Below are 21,732 nucleotides of genomic sequence, written 5' to 3'. Positions count from 1 at the left end.
CAAGTAAAGTAGCTTCTAACAACTTTCCAATATTATTTTATGTTTTTTTCTAATAGTGGGCTATATGTAACACTGTTCTGCTCTGGTTTGGGCTAATTGGGAGGGTACATGTTCATGGCAGAAATGAACAGGAACCAAGAGGCAACTAACAGAATATGCATAGAAGGGGTCATCAGTGTGGGCTACAGAAATCTCAACCTTCTTAGGTCCACGAGTGAGTAGTTGATGGAGTGCGTTTTTGTTTACTTCGCATTTTGGAACTTGAAGTCACGATTTTATATTGGGATAAACAGGACTACAGGTCATAGAATGCAAAATAAAAATCTGACCGGAACGAGTTACTCATGCTGGTTCCTCAGAAACTTGGCATAGCTGATGTCCTCACATCCACCATACTTCAAATGTTACTTTTTTCCTTCTGCAGTAATTTGTGTTTTTTATTCATTCCACTTGTCACTAGCCCTTGCACTGATTCTGTACCAATTTGTTGCTTATTGGAAAGGTCATTGTATTTCATTATTTAAAAATAATCTGAAATGGAAACCGACGTTCCGAAATTAATTAAGACAAATGTTTGCTGAGCCCCAAGCCTTTTAAAATGACTCCTCTTTCATGAGGCATGCTGTTTATCAAGTCAGACCCCAACCACATGATCTGTTGTTGCCTTTCTTTTCTTTTTCTATCTCCCAGTTCACCCACTGCACCCCTCTCAGAGGCCCCACATGTGTGGGGGAGTCTCTGCACTAGGGGAGATATCTCCGCAAAGAGAACTCTCATTGCGGAGATGTCGCTCATGTGTGTTGTCTCCCCCATAAATGCGGGGCCTCTACCATGAGTGTGGAGACTCCCCTCACGACTGCGGGGCCTCTGCCATGAGTGTGGAGACTCCCCTCATGACTGCGGGGCCTCTGCCATGAGTGTGGAGACTCCCCTCATGACTGCGGGGCCTCTGCCATGAGTGTGGAGACTACCATTATGACTGCGGTGCCTCTGCCATGTGTATGGAGACTTCCCTCATGTCTGCGGTGCCTCTGCCATGAGTGTGGAGACTCCCCTCATGACTGCGGGGCCTCTGCCATGAGTGTGGAGACTCCCCTCATGACTGCGGGGCCTCCACCATGAGTGTGGAGACTCCCCTTATGACTGTGGGGCCTCTGCCATGAGTGTGGAGACTCCCCTCATGACTGCGGTGCCTCTGCCATGTGTATGGAGACTCCCATCATGACTGTGGGTCTCTGCCATGAGTGTGGAGACTCCCCTCATGACTGCGGGGCCTCCACCATGAGTGTGGAGACTCCTCTTATGACTGTGGGGCCTCTGCCATGAGTGTGGAGACTCCCCTCATGACTGCGGTGCCTCTGCCATGTGTATGGAGACTCCCATCATGACTGCGGGTCTCTGCCATGAGTGTGGAGACTCCCATCATGACTGCGGTGCCTCTCCCATGTGTATGGAGACTCCCCTCATGACTGCGGGGCCTCTGCCATGAGTGTGGAGACTCCCCTCATGACTGCGGTGCCTCTGCCATGAGTGTGGAGACTCCCCTCATGACTGCGGGGCCTCTGCCATGAGTGTGGAGACTCCCCTCATGACTGCGGGCCTCTGCCATGAGTGTGGAGACTCCCCTTATGACTGCGGTGCCTCTGCCATGAGTGTGGAGACTCCCCTCATGACTGTGGGCCCTCTGCCATGAGTGTGGAGACTCCCCTCATGACTGTGGTGCCTCTGCCATGTGTATGGAGACTCCCAACATGACTGCGGGGCCTTTGCCATGAGTGTGGAGACTCCCCTCATGACTGCGGGGCCTCTGCCATGAGTGTGGAGGCTTCCATCATGACTGCGGGGCCTCTACTATGAGTGCGGAGACTCCCCTCATGACTGCGGGCCTCTGCCATGAGTGTGGAGACTCCCCTCATGACTGCGGGGCCTCTGCCATGAGTGTGGAGACTCCCCTCATGACTGCGGGGCCTCTGCCATGAGTGTGGAGACTCCCCTCATGACTGCGGGGCCTCTGCCATGAGTGTGGAGACTCCCCTCATGACTGACTGCGGGGCCTCTGCCTTGAGTGTGGAGGCTACCATCATGACTGCGGTGCCTCTGCCATGTGAATGGAGACTCCCATCATGACTGCGGGCCTCTGCCATGAGTGTGGAGACTCCCCTCATGACTGCGGGGCCTCTGCCATGAGTGTGGAGACTCCCCTCATGACTGCAGGGCCTCTGCCATGAGTGTGGAGACTCCCCTCATGACTGCGGGGCCTCTGCCATGAGTGTGGAGACTCCCCTCATGACTGCGGGGCCTCTGACATGAGTGTGGGGACTCCCCTCATGACTGCGGGGCCTCCACCATGAGTGTGGAGACTCCCCTTATGACTGTGGGGCCTCTGCCATGAGTGTGGAGACTCCCCTCATGACTGCGGTGCCTCTGCCATGTGTATGGAGACTCCCATCATGACCGCGGGCCTCTGCCATGAGTGTGGAGACTCCAATCATGACTGCGGTGCCTCTGCCATGGGTATGGAGACTCCCCTCATGACTGCGGGGCCTCTGCCATGAGTGTGGAGACTCCCCTCATGACTGCGGTGCCTCTGCCATGAGTGTGGAGACTCCCCTCATGACTGCGGGCCTCTGCCGTGAGTGTGGAGACTCCCCTCATGACTGCGGGGCCTCTGCCATGAGTGTGGAGACTTCCCTCATGACTGCGGGCCTCTGCCATGAGTGTGGAGACTCCCCTCATGACTGACTGCGGGGCCTCTGCCATGAGTGTGGAGGCTACCATCATGACTGCGGCACCTCTGCCATGTGTATGGAGACTCCCCTCATGACTGCGGTGCCTCTGCCATGAGTGTGGAGACTTCCCTCATGACTGCGGGGCCTCTGCCATGAGTGTGGAGACTCCCCTCATGACTGCGGGGCCTCCACCATGAGTGTGGAGACTCCCCTTATGACTGTGGGGCCTCTGCCACGAGTGTGGAGACTCCCCTCATGACTGCGGTGCCTCTGCCATGTGTATGGAGACTCCCATCATGACTGCAGGCCTCTGCCATGAGTGTGGAGACTCCCATCATGATTGCGGTGCCTCTGCCATGTGTATTGAGACTCCCCTCATGACTGCGGGGCCTCTGCGATGAGTGTGGAGACTCCCCTCATGACTGCGGTGCCTCTGCCATGAGTGTGGAGACTCCCCTCATGACTGCGGGGCCTCCACCATGAGTGTGGAGACTCCCCTTATGACTGTGGGGCCTCTGCCATGAGTGTGGAGACTCCCCTCATGACTGCGGTGCCTCTGCCATGTGTATGGAGACTCCCCTCATGACTGTGGTGCCTCTGCCATGTGTGTGGAGAGTCCCCTTATGACTGTGGGGCCTCTGCCATGAGTGTGGAGACTCCCCCCATGACTGCAGGGTCTCTGCCATGAGTGTGGAGACTCCCCTCATGACTGCGGGGCCTCTACCATGAGTGTGGAGGCTTCCATCATGACTACGGTGCCTCTGCCATGAGTGTGGAGACTCCCCTCATGACTGCGGGGCATCTGCGCCATGAGTGTGGAGACTCCCCTCATGACTGCGGTCCCTCTGCCAATGTTTATGGAGACTCCCATCATGACTGCGGGCCTCTGCCATGTGTATGGAGACTCCCCTCATGACTGCGGGGCCTCTGCCATGAGTGTGGAGACTCCCCTCATGACTGCGGTGCCTCTGCCCTGAGTGTGGAGACTCCCCTCATGACTGCGGGGCCTCTACCATGAGTGTGGAGGCTTCCATCATGACTGCGGGGCCTCTGCCATGAGTGTGGAGACTCCCCTCATGACTGCGGGCCTCTGCCATGAGTGTGGAGACTCCCCTCATGAATGCGGGGCCTCTGCCATGAGTGTGGAGACTCCCCTCATGACTGCGGGGCCTCTGCCATGAGTGTGGAGACTCCCTTTCATGACTGCGGTGCCTCTGCCATGAGTGTGGAGACTCCCCTCATGACTGCGGTGCCTCTGCCATGTGTATGGAGACTCCCCTCATGACTGTGGTGCCTCTGCCATGTGTGTGGAGAGTCCCCTTATGACTGTGGGGCCTCTGCCATGAGTGTGGAGCCTCCCCCCATGACTGCAGGGTCTCTGCCATGAGTGTGGAGACTCCCCTCATGACTGCGGGGCCTCTACCATGAGTGTGGAGGCTTCCATCATGACTATGGTGCCTCTGCCATGAGTGTGGAGACTCCCCTCATGACTGCGGGGCATCTGCGCCATGAGTGTGGAGACTCCCCTCATGACTGCGGTGCCTCTGCCATGTGTATGGAGACTCCCATCATGACTGCGGGCCTCTGCCATGAGTGTGGAGACTCCCATCATGACTGCGGTGCCTCTGCCATATGTATGGAGACTCCCCTCATGACTGCGGGGCCTCTGCCATGAGTGTAGAGACTCCCCTCATGACTGCGGTGCCTCTGCCCTGAGTGTGGAGACTCCCCTCATGACTGCGGGGCCTCTACCATGAGTGTGGAGGCCTCCATCATGACTGCGGGGCCTCTGCCATGAGTGTGGAGACTCCCCTCATGAATGCGGGGCCTCTGCCATGAGTGTGGAGACTCCCCTCATGACTGCAGGGCCTCTGCCATGAGTGTGGAGACTCCCTTCATGAATGCGGTGCCTCTGCCATGAGTGTGGAGACTCCCCTCATGACTGCGGTGCCTCTGCCATGAGTGTGGAGACTCCCCTCATGACTGCGGTCCCTCTGCCATGAGTGTGGAGACTCCCCTCATGACTGTGGGGCCTCTGCCATGTGTATGGAGACTCCCCTCATGACTGCGAGGCCTCTGCCATGAGTGTGGAGACTCCCCTCATGACTGCGGGCCTTTGCCATGAGTGTGGAGACTCCCCTCATGACTGCGGGGCCTCTGCCATGAGTGTGGAGACTCCCCTCATGACTGCGGGGCCTCTGCCATGAGTGTGGAGACTCCCCTCATGACTGCGGGGCCTCTGCCATGAGTGTGGAGACTCCCCTCATGACTGCGGGGCCTCTGCCGTGAGTGTGGAGACTCCCCTCATGACTGCGGGGCCTCTGCCGTGAGTGTGGAGACTCCCCTCATGACCACGGTGCCTCTGCCATGAGTGTGGAGACTCCCCTCATGACTGCGGGGCCTCTGCCGTGAGTGTGGAGACTCCCCTCATGACTGTGGGGCCTCTGCCATGAGTGTGGAGACTCCCCTCATGACCGCGGGGCCTTTGCCGTGAGTGTGGAGACTCCCCTCATGACTGCGAGGCCTCTGCAATGAGTGTGGAGACTCCCCTCATGACTGCGGTGCCTCTGCCATGAGTGTGGAGACTCCCCTCATGACTGCGGGGCCTCTGCCATGAGTGTGGAGACTCCCCTCATGACTGCGGGGCCTCCACCATGAGTGTGGAGACTCCCCTTATGACTGTGGGGCTCTGCCATGAGTGTGGAGACTCCCCTCATGACTGCGGTGCCTCTGCCATGTATATGGAAACTCCCATCATGACTGTGGGTCTCTGCCATGAGTTTGGAGACTCCCCTCATGACTGCGGGGCCTCCACCATGAGTGTGGAGACTCCTCTTATGACTGTGGGGCCTCTGCCATGAGTGTGGAGACTCCCCTCATGACTGCGGTGCCTCTGCCATGTGTATGGAGACTCCCATCATGACTGCAGGCCTCTGCCATGAGTGTGGAGACTCCCATCATGATTGCGGTGCCTCTGCTATGAGTGTGGAGACTCCCCTCATGACTGCGGGGCCTCCACCATGAGTGTGGAGACTCCCCTTATGACTGTGGGGCCTCTGCCATGAGTGTGGAGACTCCCCTCATGACTGCGGTGCCTCTGCCATGTGTATGGAGACTCCCCTCATGACTGTGGTGCCTCTGCCATATGTGTGGAGAGTCCCCTTATGACTGTGGGGCCTCTGCCATGAGTGTGGAGACTCCCTCCATGACTGCAGGGTCTCTGCCATGAGTGTGGAGACTCCCCTCATGACTGCGGGGCCTCTGCCATGAGTGTGGAGACTCCCCTCATGACTGCGGGGCCTCTGCCATGAGTGTGGAGACTCCCCTCATGACTGCGGGGCCTCTGCCGTGAGTGTGGAGACTCCCCTCATGACTGCGGGGCCTCTGCCGTGAGTGTGGAGACTCCCCTCATGACTGCGGGCCCTCTGCCGTGAGTGTGGAGACTCCCCTCATGACCGCGGTGCCTCTGCCATGAGTGTGGAGACTCCCCTCATGACTGCGGGGCCTCTGCTGTGAGTGTGGAGACTCCCCTGATGACTGTGGGGCCTCTGCCATGAGTGTGGAGACTCCCCTCATGACTGCGAGGCCTCTGCCATGAGTGTGGAGACTCCCCTCATGACTGCGGGGCCTCTGCCGTGAGTGTAGAGACTCCCCTCATGACTGCGAGGCCTCTGCCGTGAGTGTGGAGACTCCCCTCATGACTGTGGGGCCTCTGCCGTGAGTGTGGAGACTCCCCTCATGACTGCGGGGCCTCTGCCATGAGTGTGGAGCCTCCCCTCATGACTGCGTGCCTCTGCCATGAGTGTGGAGACTCCCCTCATGACTGTGGGGCCTCTGCCATGAGTGTGGAGACTCCCCTCATGACTGCGTGCCTCTGCCATGAGTGTGGAGGCTACCATCATGACTGCGGGGCCTCTGCCATGAGTGTGGAGTCTGTCCCATAACTGCGGGGCCTCTACCATGAGTGTGGAGACTCCCCTCATGACTGCGGGGCCTCTGCCATGAGTGTGGAGACTCCCCTCATGACTGTGGGGCCTCTGCCATGAGTGTGGAGACTCCCCTCATGACTGCGGGGCCTCTGCCATGAGTGTGGAGACTCCCCTCATGACTGCGAGGCCTCTGCCATGAGTGTGGAGACTCCCCTCATGACTAAGGTGCCTCTGCCATGAGTGTGGAGACTCCCCTCATGACTGTGTGGCCTCTGCCATGTGTATGGAGACTCCCCTCATGACTGCGAGGCCTCTGCCATGAGTGTGGAGACTCCCCTCATGACTGCGGGCCTTTGCCATGAGTGTGGAGACTCCCCTCATGACTGCGGGGCCTCTGCCATGAGTGTGGAGACTCCCCTCATGACTGCGGGGCCTCTGCCATGAGTGTGGAGACTCCCCTCATGACTGCGGTGCCTCTGCCATGAGTGTGGAGACTCTCCTCATGACTACGGGGCCTCTGCCATGAGTGTGGAGACTCCCCTCATGACTGCGGGGTCTCTGCCGTGAGTGTGGAGACTCCCCTCATGACAGCGGGGCCTCTGCCATGAGTGTGGAGACTCCCCTCATGACCGCGGTGCCTCTGCCATGAGTGTGGAGACTCCCCTCATGACCGCGGGGCCTCTGCCGTGAGTGTGGAGACTCCCCTCATGACTGCGGGGCCTCTGCCATGAGTGTGGAGACTCCCCTCATGACTGCGGGGCCTCTGCCATGAGTGTGGAGACTCCCCTCATGACTGCGGGGCCTCTGCCATGAGTGTGGAGACTCCCCTCATGACTGCGAGGCCTCTGCCATGAGTGTGGAGACTCCCCTCATGACTGCGGGCCTCTGCCATGAGTGTGGAGACTCCCCTCATGACTGCGGGGCCTCTGCCATGAGTGTGGAGACTCCCCTCATGACTGCGTGCCTCTGCCATGAGTGTGGAGACTCCCCTCATGACTGTGGGGCCTCTGCCATGAGTGTGGAGGCTTCCATCATGACTGCGGGGCCTCTACTATGAGTGTGGAGACTCCCCTCATGACTGCGGGCCTCTGCCATGAGTGTGGAGACTCCCCTCATGACTGCGGGGCCTCTGCCATGAGTGTGGAGACTCCCCTCATGACTGCGGGGCCTCTGCCATGAGTGTGGAGACTCCCCTCATGACTGCGGGGCCTCTGCCATGAGTGTGGAGACTCCCCTCATGACTGACTGCGGGGCCTCTGCCTTGAGTGTGGAGGCTACCATCATGACTGCGGTGCCTCTGCCATGTGAATGGAGACTCCCATCATGACTGCGGGCCTCTGCCATGAGTGTGGAGACTCCCCTCATGACTGCGGGGCCTCTGCCATGAGTGTGGAGACTCCCCTCATGACTGCCGGGCCTCTGCCATGAGTGTGGAGACTCCCATCATGACTGCGGGGCCTCTGCCATGAGTTTGGAGACTCCCCTCATGACTGCGGGGCCTCTGCCATGAGTGTGGGGACTCCCCTCATGACTGCGGGGCCTCCACCATGAGTGTGGAGACTCCCCTTATGACTGTGGGGCCTCTGCCATGAGTGTGGAGACTCCCCTCATGACTGCGGTGCCTCTGCCATGTGTATGGAGACTCCCATCATGACCGCGGGCCTCTGCCATGAGTGTGGAGACTCCAATCATGACTGCGGTGCCTCTGCCATGTGTATGAAGACTCCCCTCATGACTGCGGGGCCTCTGCCATGAGTGTGGAGACTCCCCTCATGACTGCGGTGCCTCTGCCATGAGTGTGGAGACTCCCCTCATGACTGCGGGCCTCTGCCGTGAGTGTGGAGACTCCCCTCATGACTGCGGGGCCTCTGCCATGAGTGTGGAGACTTCCCTCATGACTGCGGGCCTCTGCCATGAGTGTGGAGACTCCCCTCATGACTGACTGCGGGGCCTCTGCCATGAGTGTGGAGGCTACCATCATGACTGCGGCACCTCTGCCATGTGTATGGAGACTCCCCTCATGACTGGGGTGCCTCTGCCATGAGTGTGGAGACTTCCCTTATGACTGCGGGGCCTCTGCCATGAGTGTGGAGACTCCCCTCATGACTGCGGGGCCTCCACCATGAGTGTGGAGACTCCCCTTATGACTGTGGGGCCTCTGCCACGAGTGTGGAGACTCCCCTCATGACTGCGGTGCCTCTGCCATGTGTATGGAGACTCCCATCATGACTGCAGGCCTCTGCCATGAGTGTGGAGACTCCCATCATGATTGCGGTGCCTCTGCCATGTGTATGGAGACTCCCCTCATGACTGCGGGGCCTCTGCGATGAGTGTGGAGACTCCCCTCATGACTGCGGTGCCTCTGCCATGAGTGTGGAGACTCCCCTCATGACTGCGGGGCCTCCACCATGAGTGTGGAGACTCCCCTTATGACTGTGGGGCCTCTGCCATGAGTGTGGGGACTCCCCTCAGGACTGCGGTGCCTCTGCCATGTGTATGGAGACTCCCCTCATGACTGTGGTGCCTCTGCCATGTGTGTGGAGAGTCCCCTTATGACTGTGGGGCCTCTGCCATGAGTGTGGAGACTCCCCCCATGACTGCAGGGTCTCTGCCATGAGTGTGGAGACTCCCCTCATGACTGCGGGGCCTCTACCATGAGTGTGGAGGCTTCCATCATGACTACGGTGCCTCTGCCATGAGTGTGGAGACTCCCCTCATGACTGCGGGGCATCTGCGCCATGAGTGTGGAGACTCCCCTCATGACTGCGGTGCCTCTGCCATGTGTATGGAGACTCCCATCATGACTGCGGGCCTCTGCCATGAGTGTGGAGACTCCCATCATGACTGCGGTGCCTCTGCCATGTGTATGGAGACTCCCCTCATGACTGCGGGGCCTCTGCCATGAGTGTGGAGACTCCCCTCATGACTGCGGTGCCTCTGCCCTGAGTGTGGAGACTCCCCTCATGACTGAGGGGCCTCTACCATGAGTGTGGAGCCTTCCATCATGACTGCGGGGCCTCTGCCATGAGTGTGGAGACTCCCCTCATGACTGCGGGCCTCTGCCATGAGTGTGGAGACTCCCCTCATGAATGCGGGGCCTCTGCCATGAGTGTGGAGACTCCCCTCATGACTGCGGGGCCTCTGCCATGAGTGTGGAGACTCCCTTCATGACTGCGGTGCCTCTGCCATGAGTGTGGAGACTCCCCTCATGACTGCGGTGCCTCTGCCATGTGTATGGAGACTCCCCTCATGACTGTGGTGCCTCTGCCATGTGTGTGGAGAGTCCCCTTATGACTGTGGGGCCTCTGCCATGAGTGTGGAGACTCCCCCCATGACTACAGGGTCTCTGCCATGAGTGTGGAGACTCCCCTCATGACTGCGGGGCCTCTGCCATGAGTGTGGAGACTCCCTTCATGACTGCGGTGCCTCTGCCATGAGTGTGGAGACTCCCCTCATGACTGCGGTGCCTCTGCCATGAGTGTGGAGACTCCCCTCATGACTGCGGTCCCTCTGCCATGAGTGTGGAGACTCCCCTCATGACTGTGGGGCCTCTGCCATGTGTATGGAGACTCCCCTCATGACTGCGAGGCCTCTGCCATGAGTGTGGAGACTCCCCTCATGACTGCGGGGCCTCTGCCATGAGTGTGGAGACTCCCCTCATGACTGCGGGGCCTCTGCCATGAGTGTGGAGACTCCCCTCATGACTGCGGGGCCTCTGCCATGAGTGTGGAGACTCCCCTCATGACTGCGGGGCCTCTGCCATGAGTGTGGAGACTCCCCTCATGACTGCTGGGCCTCTGCCGTGAGTGTGGAGACAGCCCTCATGACTGCGGGGCCTCTGCCGTGAGTGTGGAGACTCCCCTCATGACTGCGGGGCCACTGCCGTGAGTGTGGAGACTCCCCTCATGACTGTGGGGCGTCTGCCATGAGTGTGGAGACTCCCCTCATGACCGCGGGGCCTCTGCCGTGAGTGTGGAGACTCCCCTCATGACTGCGAGGCCTCTGCCATGAGTGTGGAGACTCCCCTCATGACTGCGGTGCCTCTGCCATGAGTGTGGAGACTCCCCTCATGACTGCGGGGCCTCTGCCATGAGTGTGGAGACTCCCCTCATGACTGCGGGGCCTCCACCATGAGTGTGGAGACTCCCCTTATGACTGTGGGGCCTCTGCCATGAGTGTGGAGACTCCCCTCATGACTGCGGTGCCTCTGCCATGTGTATGGAGACTCCCATCATGACTGTGGGTCTCTGCCATGAGTGTGGAGACTCCCCTCATGACTGCGGGGCCTCCACCATGAGTGTGGAGACTCCTCTTATGACTGTGGGGCCTCTGCCATGAGTGTGGAGACTCCCCTCATGACTGCGGTGCCTCTGCCATGTGTATGGAGACTCCCATCATGACTGCAGGCCTCTGCCATGAGTGTGGAGACTCCCATCATGATTGCGGTGCCTCTGCCATGTGTATGGAGACTCCCCTCATGACTGCGGGGCCTCTGCGATGAGTGTGGAGACTCCCCTCATGACTGCGGTGCCTCTGCCATGAGTGTGGAGACTCCCCTCATGACTGCGGGGCCTCCACCATGAGTGTGGAGACTCCCCTTATGACTGTGGGGCCTCTGCCATGAGTGTGGAGACTCCCCTCATGACTGCGGTGCCTCTGCCATGTGTATGGAGACTCCCCTCATGACTGTGGTGCCTCTGCCATATGTGTGGAGAGTCCCCTTATGACTGTGGGGCCTCTGCCATGAGTGTGGAGACTCCCCCCATGACTGCAGGGTCTCTGCCATGAGTGTGGAGACTCCCCTCATGACTGCGGGGCCTCTGCCATGAGTGTGGAGACTCCCCTCATGACTGCGGGGCCTCTGCCATGAGTGTGGAGACTCCCCTTATGACTGCGGGGCCTCTGCCATGAGTGTGGAGACTCCCCTCATGACTGCGGGGCATCTGCTCCATGAGTGTGGAGACTCCCCTCATGACTGCGGTGCCTCTGCCATGTGTATGGAGACTCCCATCATGACTGCGGGCCTCTGCCATGAGTGTGGAGACTCCCCTCATGACTGCGGTGCCTCTGCCATGTGTATGGAGACTCCCATCATGACTGCGGGCCTCTGCCATGAGTGTGGAGACTCCCATCATGACTGCGGTGCCTCTGCCATGAGTGTGGAGACTCTCCTCATGACTACGGGGCCTCTGCCATGAGTGTGGAGACTCCCCTCATGACTGCGGGGCCTCTGCCGTGAGTGTGGAGACTCCCCTCATGACTGCGGGGCCTCTGCCGTGAGTGTGGAGACTCCCCTCATGACCACGGTAAATGTAAATGTAAATGTATACTTGTAAAGCGCACTGTGACTCCATCTCGGAGTGTCCTGGCGCTGTATACGGCTGGGGAACCCTTCCTGGCTTTCCCTGTGAGATGGTCCCTCCTGGGCACCCCCAAGGTGAAGCCAGGCATCCCCGGCGCTGAAGGGGCCGTTGTGGAGATTAAGCAAGCTATTGCCCAGAGTTGCAGAGTGGAACCCATGGTTAGAGTAGGCACCGAGGCGAGAATTGTCGAGTCCGCGGACATTGACCCAAGACCCTGCCGCGTCGGGAATTGAACCCTGGTCCCGGACCAACCTCTGCTTCCGGGTCTGCCGCTTCTAACCAGTGAGCCACACTTCTCCACTCTTCTGTGGGGCCTCTGCCATGAGTGTGGAGACTCCCCTCATGACTGCGAGGCCTCTGCCATGAGTGTGGAGAATCCCCTCATGACTGCGGGGCCTCTGCCATGAGTGTAGAGACTCCCCTCATGACTGCGAGGCCTCTGCCATGAGTGTGGAAACTCCCCTCATGACTGCGGGGCCTCTGCCATGAGTGTGGAGACTCCCCTCATGACTGTGGGGCCTCTGCCGTGATTGTGGAGACTCCCCTCATGACTGCCGGGCCTCTGCCATGAGTGTGGAGACTCCCCTCATGACTGCGTGCCTCTGCCATGAGTGTGGAGACTCCCCTCATGACTGTGGGGCCTCTGCCATGAGTGTGGAGACTCCCCTCATGACTGCGTGCCTCTGCCATGAGTGTGGAGGCTACCATCATGACTGCGGGGCCTCTGCCATGAGTGTGGAGTCTGTCCCATAACTGCGGGGCCTCTACCATGAGTGTGGAGACTCCCCTCATGACTGCGGGGCCTCTGCCATGAGTGTGGAGACTCCCCTCATGACTGTGGGGCCTCTGCCATGAGTGTGGAGACTCCCCTCATGACTGCGGGGCCTCTGCCATGAGTGTGGAGACTCCCCTCATGACTGCGAGGCCTCTGCCATGAGTGTGGAGACTCCCCTCATGACTGCGGTGCCTCTGCCATGAGTGTGGAGACTCCCCTCATGACTGTGTGGCCTCTGCCATGTGTATGGAGACTCCCCTCATGACTGCGAGGCCTCTGCCATGAGTGTGGAGACTCCCCTCATGACTGCGGGCCTTTGCCATGAGTGTGGAGACTCCCCTCATGACTGCGGGGCCTCTGCCATGAGTGTGGAGACTCCCCTCATGACTGCGGGGCCTCTGCCATGAGTGTGGAGACTCCCCTCATGACTGCGGTGCCTTTGCCATGAGTGTGGAGACTCTCCTCATGACTACGGGGCCTCTGCCATGAGTGTGGAGACTCCCCTCATGACTGCGGGGCCTCTGCCGTGAGTGTGGAGACTCCCCTCATGACAGCGGGGCCTCTGCCATGAGTGTGGAGACTCCCCTCATGACCGCGGTGCCTCTGCCATGAGTGTGGAGACTCCTCTCATGACCGCGGGGCCTCTGCCGTGAGTGTGGAGACTCCCCTCATGACTGAGGGGCCTCTGCCATGAGTGTGGAGACTCCCCTCATGACTGCGGGGCCTCTGCCATGAGTGTGGAGACTCCCCTCATGACTGCGGGGCCTCTGCCATGAGTGTGGAGACTCCCCTCATGACTGCGAGGCCTCTGCCATGAGTGTGGAGACTCCCCTCATGACTGCGGGGCCTCTGCCATGAGTGTGGAGACTCCCCTCATGACTGCGGGGCCTCTGCCATGAGTGTGGAGACTCCCCTCATGACTGCGTGCCTCTGCCATGAGTGTGGAGACTCCCCTCATGACTGTGGGGCCTCTGCCATGAGTGTGGAGACTCCCCTCATGACTGCGGGGCCTCTGCCATGAGTGTGGAGACTCCCCTCATGACTGTGGGGCCTCTGCCATGAGTGTGGAGACTCCCCTCATGACTGCAGGGCCTCTGCCATGAGTGTGGAGACTCCCCTCATGACTGCGGGGCCTCTGCCATGTGTATGGAGACTCCCCTCTGGAAAAATGTCACCCCCCCCTTGCAGCTACTCTCTTCGCGATCTGCTGGCCCTCAAACCTTGTAAAAAACGCTGCTCTCATTCCTATGAACCGGATGATTTCTTGCTCCCTCCTCATTGTGGCTGCTATCTCTCGGCAAGTCCTCCCAATCCCGCCCCCATCCACCCTACCCCTGAACACCCCGTCACATCCAGTTCTAATATAGCAGAAGTAGAGGGCATTTTGGTCAATGCCCACTCCCTTATCAAGAACAAGGTTATGTTTAAGGAGATGGTACTGGATAGAACGCCTACTCTAGTGCTTGTGACCGAAACCTGGGCTAAGGACTCTTCCGACCCTGATCTAATAGAGGCTGTCCCGGAAGGTTACTGCCTGGCCAGACTAGATAGGCAGGGACGAGTGGGAGGGGGGATAGCGATTCTTTATAAAGATCACCTTCAATGCCACATAGTACCCATGACTGATTTTCCTGACAGTTTTCAAGCTCTTTATTTTACAATAAAGGAAGAGCAACGCCCCTTTTTTAATGGTATCTTAATTTACCGTCCCCCCGGCTCGAGAACCCACTTCACGCACCACCTTCTCCAATCTCTTGAATCCTATTTTGGCCAAGATAATTTCTCTATCCTAGGGGATTTTAACTACCACCTAGAACGGCACGACCTCTCTGACACCTCATGTCTCACTGAGGCCCTAGAATCTTGCGGGTTAACGCAACGTGTCACGGGAGCCACTCATCGTGCAGGACACACGCTGGATGGCATTTTCTCCAATGACCCCCGCTTGACTACCAAGGATCCGATCCATCTTTCCTGGTCTGACCATCTGGCGGTCCCTTTCCTTCTGAAACACCACAGTGTGAAATCCCAGTAAACTAGGGAACCATACAATAGAGACTACTAGAAACTTCAGGAATATTAATAGCAATTCCTTCGTGCCCTGGGCTGCTAGCCTTGCTATCACTGGTCTAGATAGCGTACAGACCGCAGTCACTCACTTTGAACAGGTCACTACCGAGGCCCTGAATCAACTAGCCCCAGAACAATCCCGCCGCCGTGCTAGAAAGAGACCCTCTGCCCCCTGGTTCTCCGACTCCCTTAGGCTTCTTAGGCAAGAAGTGAGGAGAAAGGAGAGATTATGGCATGCTAGTTGGGACTTCAAAAATAAGGAAGCTCATCGACTTCTTGTTAAAAAATACAAAGCCGAAATTGTGCAGGCAAAACAAGAATACTTTGTGACCGCGACCTCCTCGCTCTCCTCCCCGAAGGACCTCTTTAAAACTGTTGACTCTTTGGTCAGACTGCAAGCCCCTGACCCTGTCATCCCTTCGCAGGATCTCTGTGATAAGATCGCCTCCTTCTTCCACTCTAAAATTCAGGATATCCATCTTGCCCTCGAGGAGCAAAGAGCTGTTCTCAGTGCATCTACACCCAGCGTGGAGACGAGTTTGACCATCACTGAAATCTCCGCACCATGCACTCTGGACGCCTTTCCCCCGCTGGCCTTGCAAGATCTTGAGCTATTGTTAGCCAAGACTAAGTCCGGTTCACCTTTGGATACCTGCCCACTGAAAGTGATCAAGCAGTGTAGAGAGACCCTCTTACCACCGCTGCTAGAGATAATGAATCTAGCTATTAGGGATGGCATTTTCCCTGCAGAATGGAAGAAGGCGATAGTAAAACCCCTGCTGAAAAAAGCCTCTCTGGATCCGGGGGTCCTAAAAAACTTCCGGCCTATTTCCCTGCTCCCTGCTCCTGCGAAGATGCTTGAGACACACCTTAATAAGCATCTTGCAGCCTTTGTGGAAACCTCAGGATGTTTAGACCCCTCCCAGCATGGATTCAGGAAAGAATTCAGCACCGAGTCAGCCCTCACCATCGTGCTTGACAAGATCCGCACGTCAGTAGATGAGGGCCAGACTTCGCTCCTGGTCCTGCTCGATCTAACTGCGGCTTTCGACACCCTCTCCCCCTCAGTACTTACATCGGGGCTGAGGGAGGTAGGGGTGAAGAACGCAGCTCTGGATCTCTTGACCTCCTTCCTCACGGGGAGGGAACAAAGAGTCAAGCTTGGGGAGTTTCTATCTCCATCCCGTCCTGTGCTATGTGGGGTTCCTCAAGGGTCAGCACTTAGCCCGACCCTCTTTAATATCTATGTTACCCCACTAGCCAAATTAATAAGGTCATTCGGGATGGAGGTAGACTCGTACGCAGACGACACTCAAATCCTCGTCTCTCTTCCCCATTCAGATGAACTAATCGCCTCCAAGTTTAGATCTTGCATGGAGGCGGTTGGTAAGTGGATGATCCAGAACTCCCTAAAACTGAATGGGGAGAAGACGGAGGTGATGGTGTTTGGGGGGAAAGAGAACATCTGGTCAGCCAATTGGTGGCCTGACTCTCTTGGAACATGCCCTTCCCCTACATCTTCTGCTAAAAATCTCGGGGTGCTATTAGATCCTGCCCTTGACTTAGGCAGCCAGGCGAGCAGAACCGTTTCCACCTGTTGGGGCCTGATTCACACCCTTCGTAGGGTCAGGAAATATCTTTCCCTCCAGGCAAGAAAACAGATAGCTGTTGCTCTTATCGGCTCACGTCTGGACTATTGTAACGCGCTGTATGCTGGACTTAATAAAGGACAGCTGCAGCGCTTACAGGTAGTCCAAAACGCCATAGCCAGATTCGTTCTGGATATTCCCAGACGCTCTTCGGCCACTGCAGCCAGGAAAGCGCTGCACTGGCTGCCGGTAGAATATCGTATCCGGTTTAAGGTCCTATGTATGACCTACAGAGCCATCGCCAAAAAGAGCGACACTGGAATAGGATCCATCATCTCCCACTATGTCCCCCGCAGGAACTTGCGCTCCTCCGGGAAACTGCTTCTGGCAGCCCCCCGTGTACGAAGAGCCAAGTGGGGCGGCAGAGCCTTCTCCACCCTTGCTCCTAAGTGGTGGAATGAACTTCCTCTGGATCTTAGATCTCTCCCGTCCCTACAGAACTTTCGCACTGCCTTAAAAACCCTTTTATTTCAGCAAGCATATGTTTAGGGTCTTATGTCCTGTCCTGATCATTCTCTGATCTTTTGATAGGCGCCTTGATACCTTCGGGTTACTGTCTGCGCGTTATAAATTTTCTTTCAATTCAATTCAATTCCCCTCATGACTGCGTGGCCTCTGCCGTGAGTGTGGAGACTCCCCTCATGACTGACTGCGGGGCCTCTGCCATGAGTGTGGAGGCTACCATCATGACTGCGGGGCCTCTGCCATGAGTGTGGAGTCTGTCCCATAACTGCGGGGCCTCTGCCATAAGTGTGGAGACTCCCCTCATGACTGCGAGGCCTCTGCCATGAGTGTGGAGACTCCCCTCATGACTGCGGGGCCTCTGCCATGAGTATGGAGACTCCCCTCATGACTGCGGGGCCTCTGCCATGAGTGTGTAGACTCCGCTCATGACTGCGGGGCCTCTGCCATGAGTGTGGAGACTCCCCTCATGATTGCGAGGCCTCTGCCATGAGTGTGGAGACTCCCCTCATGACTGCGGGGCCTCTGCCATGAGTGTGGAGACTCCCCTCATGACTGCGGGCCTCTGCCATGAGTGTGGAGACTCCCCTCATGACTGTGGGGCCTCTGCCATGAGTGTGGAGACTCCCCTCATGACTGCGTGCCTCTGCCATGAGTGTGGAGGCTACCATCATGACTGCGGGGCCTCTGCCATGAGTGTGGAGACTCCCCTCATGACTGCGGGGCCTCTGCCATGAGTGTGGAGACTCCCCTCATGACTGCGAGGCCTCTGCCATGAGTGTGGAGACCCCCTTATGACTGCGGGGCCTCTGCCATGAGTGTGGAGACTCCCCTCATGACCACGGTGCCTCTGCCATGAGTGTGGAGACTCCCCTCATGACTGTGGGGCCTCTGCCATGAGTGTGGAGTCTGTCCCATAACTGCGTGGCCTCTGCCATGAGTGTGGAGACTACCATCATGTCGCAACGGAGCACACTACAGCTTAAGCGCACAAAAATAGTCCTGTCGTGGGGGTTGGGCACGTACAAGAAAACTGGCCAGGCCAGGGGGCAGCTGTGGGAGCGGGGCTTTGGCAGTTACTGCTCGGGCACTTTGTTTCAGTTTCTGTAATGACTGCTCCAGCCAGAGCCAAATGCAGGCTTATCAACCCTCACTGGCAGGAAATCCGACTCACTGCAATCTTGAGACTTTAGAGCTCTTTTTTCACTCTGCAAAAACAGGAAAGGACAAACTTGTAATGTTTGTGTTTTTTCCAGTCTCCTTCAGCTGAAAAACATTGAGGGTAAACCATCCGCCCCCTGCTCTTCACATCTCATCGCCCCTTTGAAGGACTGTCAGCCATAGAATCTGCCAGAATGTGTCAAACCTGGCTTTTTTCCATGCCGCTGCTGCCCATAAATCAGTGGGGGTGCCACAAACGTCATGCTGCACACCAGCTAGGCCAACACAAAAGGTGTTTTCACATCCAACACACTTAATTAGCACTATGCAGGTGCAACTGAGATGTTTGTCTCTCCAGGGTACGCTTTCAAGCCATGAGGGCCAGACAGCTTCAGCTATGCATTCCACACTGACAACAATAGCTCAGGCATTGTCGGGACCAATTGGCTTTGCCAATGCTTATCATTAGTCTGTAACCTTAGGCTTCCTTCCTTCCTCTTCTTGCGTTTGCCCCTCTCCTGGATAATGGATCCGTCATTTGTGTCCTTCCACTGCTCTTCTTCTAGGAGCTACATAGTATATCTGGGTTTAAGCATCCTACCAGAGTGTGTCACTTGTATGCATTTAGAGATTTTTTTCTCCTCTTCGTGTTGTTGTTGGCCCCCTCCCGCCCTTCTTATTTTGATGCCCATGTTGTTTCTTATCTCCAGAATATCCCAACCACCCTCCGTTGTCTAGGTCCTTGCTCCAGCCCTTCCACCCCTCCACTGTCCATCCTGCCCTAAACCCCTGCCACCCTCCATTGGCCATTCTGCCCCTGACTCCACATCCCTCCCTCCTTGTTACCTGACAGCCCACCCTCCCTCAGTAATAAACATAATCAAGCATAGATGAAGCCAATAGGTCTCGCCTATGCAAGAGCTCTTGGCTTAGCCAATGTGTTTTAGCCACGCTGTACACAAGAGTGACTGCAGTTCAGCATGGCTAAAGGTTAGTGGTACAGAGAAGAGTGGCCTGGAGTGTCATAGAGTGGAATGGGGCAGAGTGGAGTAGAGTGTTGTAGAGGGGAGTGGAATAGAATATTGTGTATTGGAGTGGCATATAGTGGAGTGGCGCACAGTGCCATACAGTGGAGTAGAGTGGACTGGTGAAGAGTGCATTGGTGTAGAGAGTTGAGGAGTATAGTGGCATAGAGTGCAGTGGCATAGAATTCAGCTCTGTACAATGCAGCATTGTAGAATGCAGTGGCGTAGATTAAGGTGTTGCATAGTAGAGTGCAGAGGCGTATAGTACAGTTGTGTAGAGTACAGTTGTGTCGAGTGGAGTGGTGCAGAGTAGAGTGGCGTAGAGTGGTGCAGAGTAGATTAACGTGCCATAGAGTGCAGTGGCATAGACTGGAGTGCTGCAGAGTGCGGTGTTGCAGAGTAGAGTGGTGTGATGAGAGTAGAGTAGAATGATATTGAGTAGTGGTGTAGAGTGCAGTGGCATTGAGCACATTGGTGGAGAATAGAGTGCAGTGGTATAGAGTAGACTGTTGCCGAGTAGAGTAGAGTAGAGTGCAGTGGCATGGAGTGGCATAGATTGTACTGATGTAGAGTGCATTGGTTTAAAGTGTGTCAGAGTATAGTTATGTAGAGTGCAGCAGCATAGAAATTAAGTGGCATACAATTCATTGTCATAGATTGCAGTGACATAGATTTGAGTGGTGCATAGTGGCGTGCAGTGGTGCAGAGTATAGTGGCATAAAGTGAAGTGGCATAGATTGGTGCAGAGTGGAGTGATATGGAGTGCAGTGGCATAGAGTGGAGTGAGGCAGAGTGCAATGGCCTTGAGTGCAATGATGCAGAGTAGAGTTGCACAGAGTGCTCTCGCATAGAGTGCAGAAGTGCAGAGTAGAATGGTGAAGAGTTTAGTGGCAGAAAGTGCAGTGGCATAGATTGGTGCAGAGTGGAGTGATACAGAGGGCAGTGGCATAGAGTGAGGTGAGGCAGAGTGCAGTGGCCTTGAGTACAGTGATGCAGAGTAGAGTTGCACAGAGTGCACTGGCATAGAGTGCAGAAGTGCAGAGTAGAATGGTGAAGAGTTTAGTGGCAGAAAGTGCAGTTTTTCTAAGTAGGGTGTTGTAGAGTGCATAGGCATCGAGTACAGTGAAGCAGTGTAGAGTGGAGTAGCACAGAGTGCAGTGACTTAGAGTAGATTGTTTCAGACTAGAGTGAAGTGAAGTAGAGTGGAGTGTGGTAGAGTGTAATGGCATAGTGTAACGTGGTTTAGAATGCAGTGGCATATAATGCAGTAGTGTAGAGTAGATTAGAGTGGCATACAGATAATTGACGCAGAGTGCAGGGGTGTAGAGAGCAGTGTTGCAGAGTGGAGTGAAGTGGGGTAGAGTTGAGTTGAATAGAGTTGAGTTGAGCAGAGTAGATTGGGAGTGTCCTAGACTGTAGTGGTGTGGATTTTAGTGGCCAGGGGCGTAGCTTTGTCAGTAAGAGTGGGGGAGGGGAGGGAAGTTCATATTTTCTAACAATCACGTTGGCATATCATTTTTAAATACATTACGTGACGTGAAAAGGGAGAGGAACATGGATTGGTAGGGCTAGTAAGTGAGAGAAAACACAATGTTTTGTAAAATAACCAACAATCTTTAAGACTTTCAAAATATGTATATATAGACCGTGTGTGCATTTTTTCCCTGTGGGTATGTAAATATTCCTGGTGAATTCCGAAAGACCCTTCAACAAAGCAGCTGTATCCAACTATTTACTACAAAATACATTTATCAGAGGGGTGTATTACCCAAAACATCCCCCCCACTGAAACTACGCCCGTGAGAGTAGTGTGGATTGCAATGGCATAGAATTGAGTGGTGCAGAGTAGGGAAGAGAAGCGTAAAGTGCAGTGGTGCAGAGTGTAGTCGTGTAGAATGGTGCAGAGTAGAGTGGAGTGTGCATGGTGTGGTAGCACACAGCCATTACAGCCAACACATTTTCAATGGAAATGACCATTATATGTTCAAAGAAACACAGTTTTACTAATAACTCTATACAGTGTACAAATGATACTGTGTGGAAATGGCAGCACCTAGTGTATTGATATGTTTTGATCATATTAAAGTATTCGTTTCCAATACACTTCAGAATTAGAAAAAAATGTGCCTAATCTGTGTGTTGCTAATTCTAATATATTCTGTAATATTTCCACAGTTCAGTATCCAGCAAGATTGTCGCACAAATCCTCCCACTTTGAAATCAAGGAAAGAAAAGTAAACACCAATCTCCCTCAGAAGACAGAGCCTGACATTTGACCTCTCTCTTTGAATGCACAGCAAAGGAGACAAGATAAGAACAGGATTTACAAGCCTGTTTACAGAAAGGAGCAGTCGTGATGGAATAAAAGGGGTGTTGGTGTGAAAAGGCTTTGCTCCTTTGGAGGGACAAATGTACCCTTGACTGTCTAAAACAAATAAAGCCAGCAAGTAGAAAGCAAGAAAATGTGAGTTACAACACAAACCTAATGGTAAGTTACAGGTGACATGCATTCCAGGGAAGCTTTCTGAATTTCGCCAAGATGTCTTAGGCAAACCAGACAGGTGCACTG

This window comes from Lissotriton vulgaris, unplaced genomic scaffold (assembly GCF_964263255.1).
Source record: "Lissotriton vulgaris unplaced genomic scaffold, aLisVul1.2 SCAFFOLD_2262, whole genome shotgun sequence".
Classification (NCBI taxonomy): domain Eukaryota; kingdom Metazoa; phylum Chordata; class Amphibia; order Caudata; family Salamandridae; genus Lissotriton; species Lissotriton vulgaris.
Note: the sequence above shows the minus strand (reverse complement) of the source record.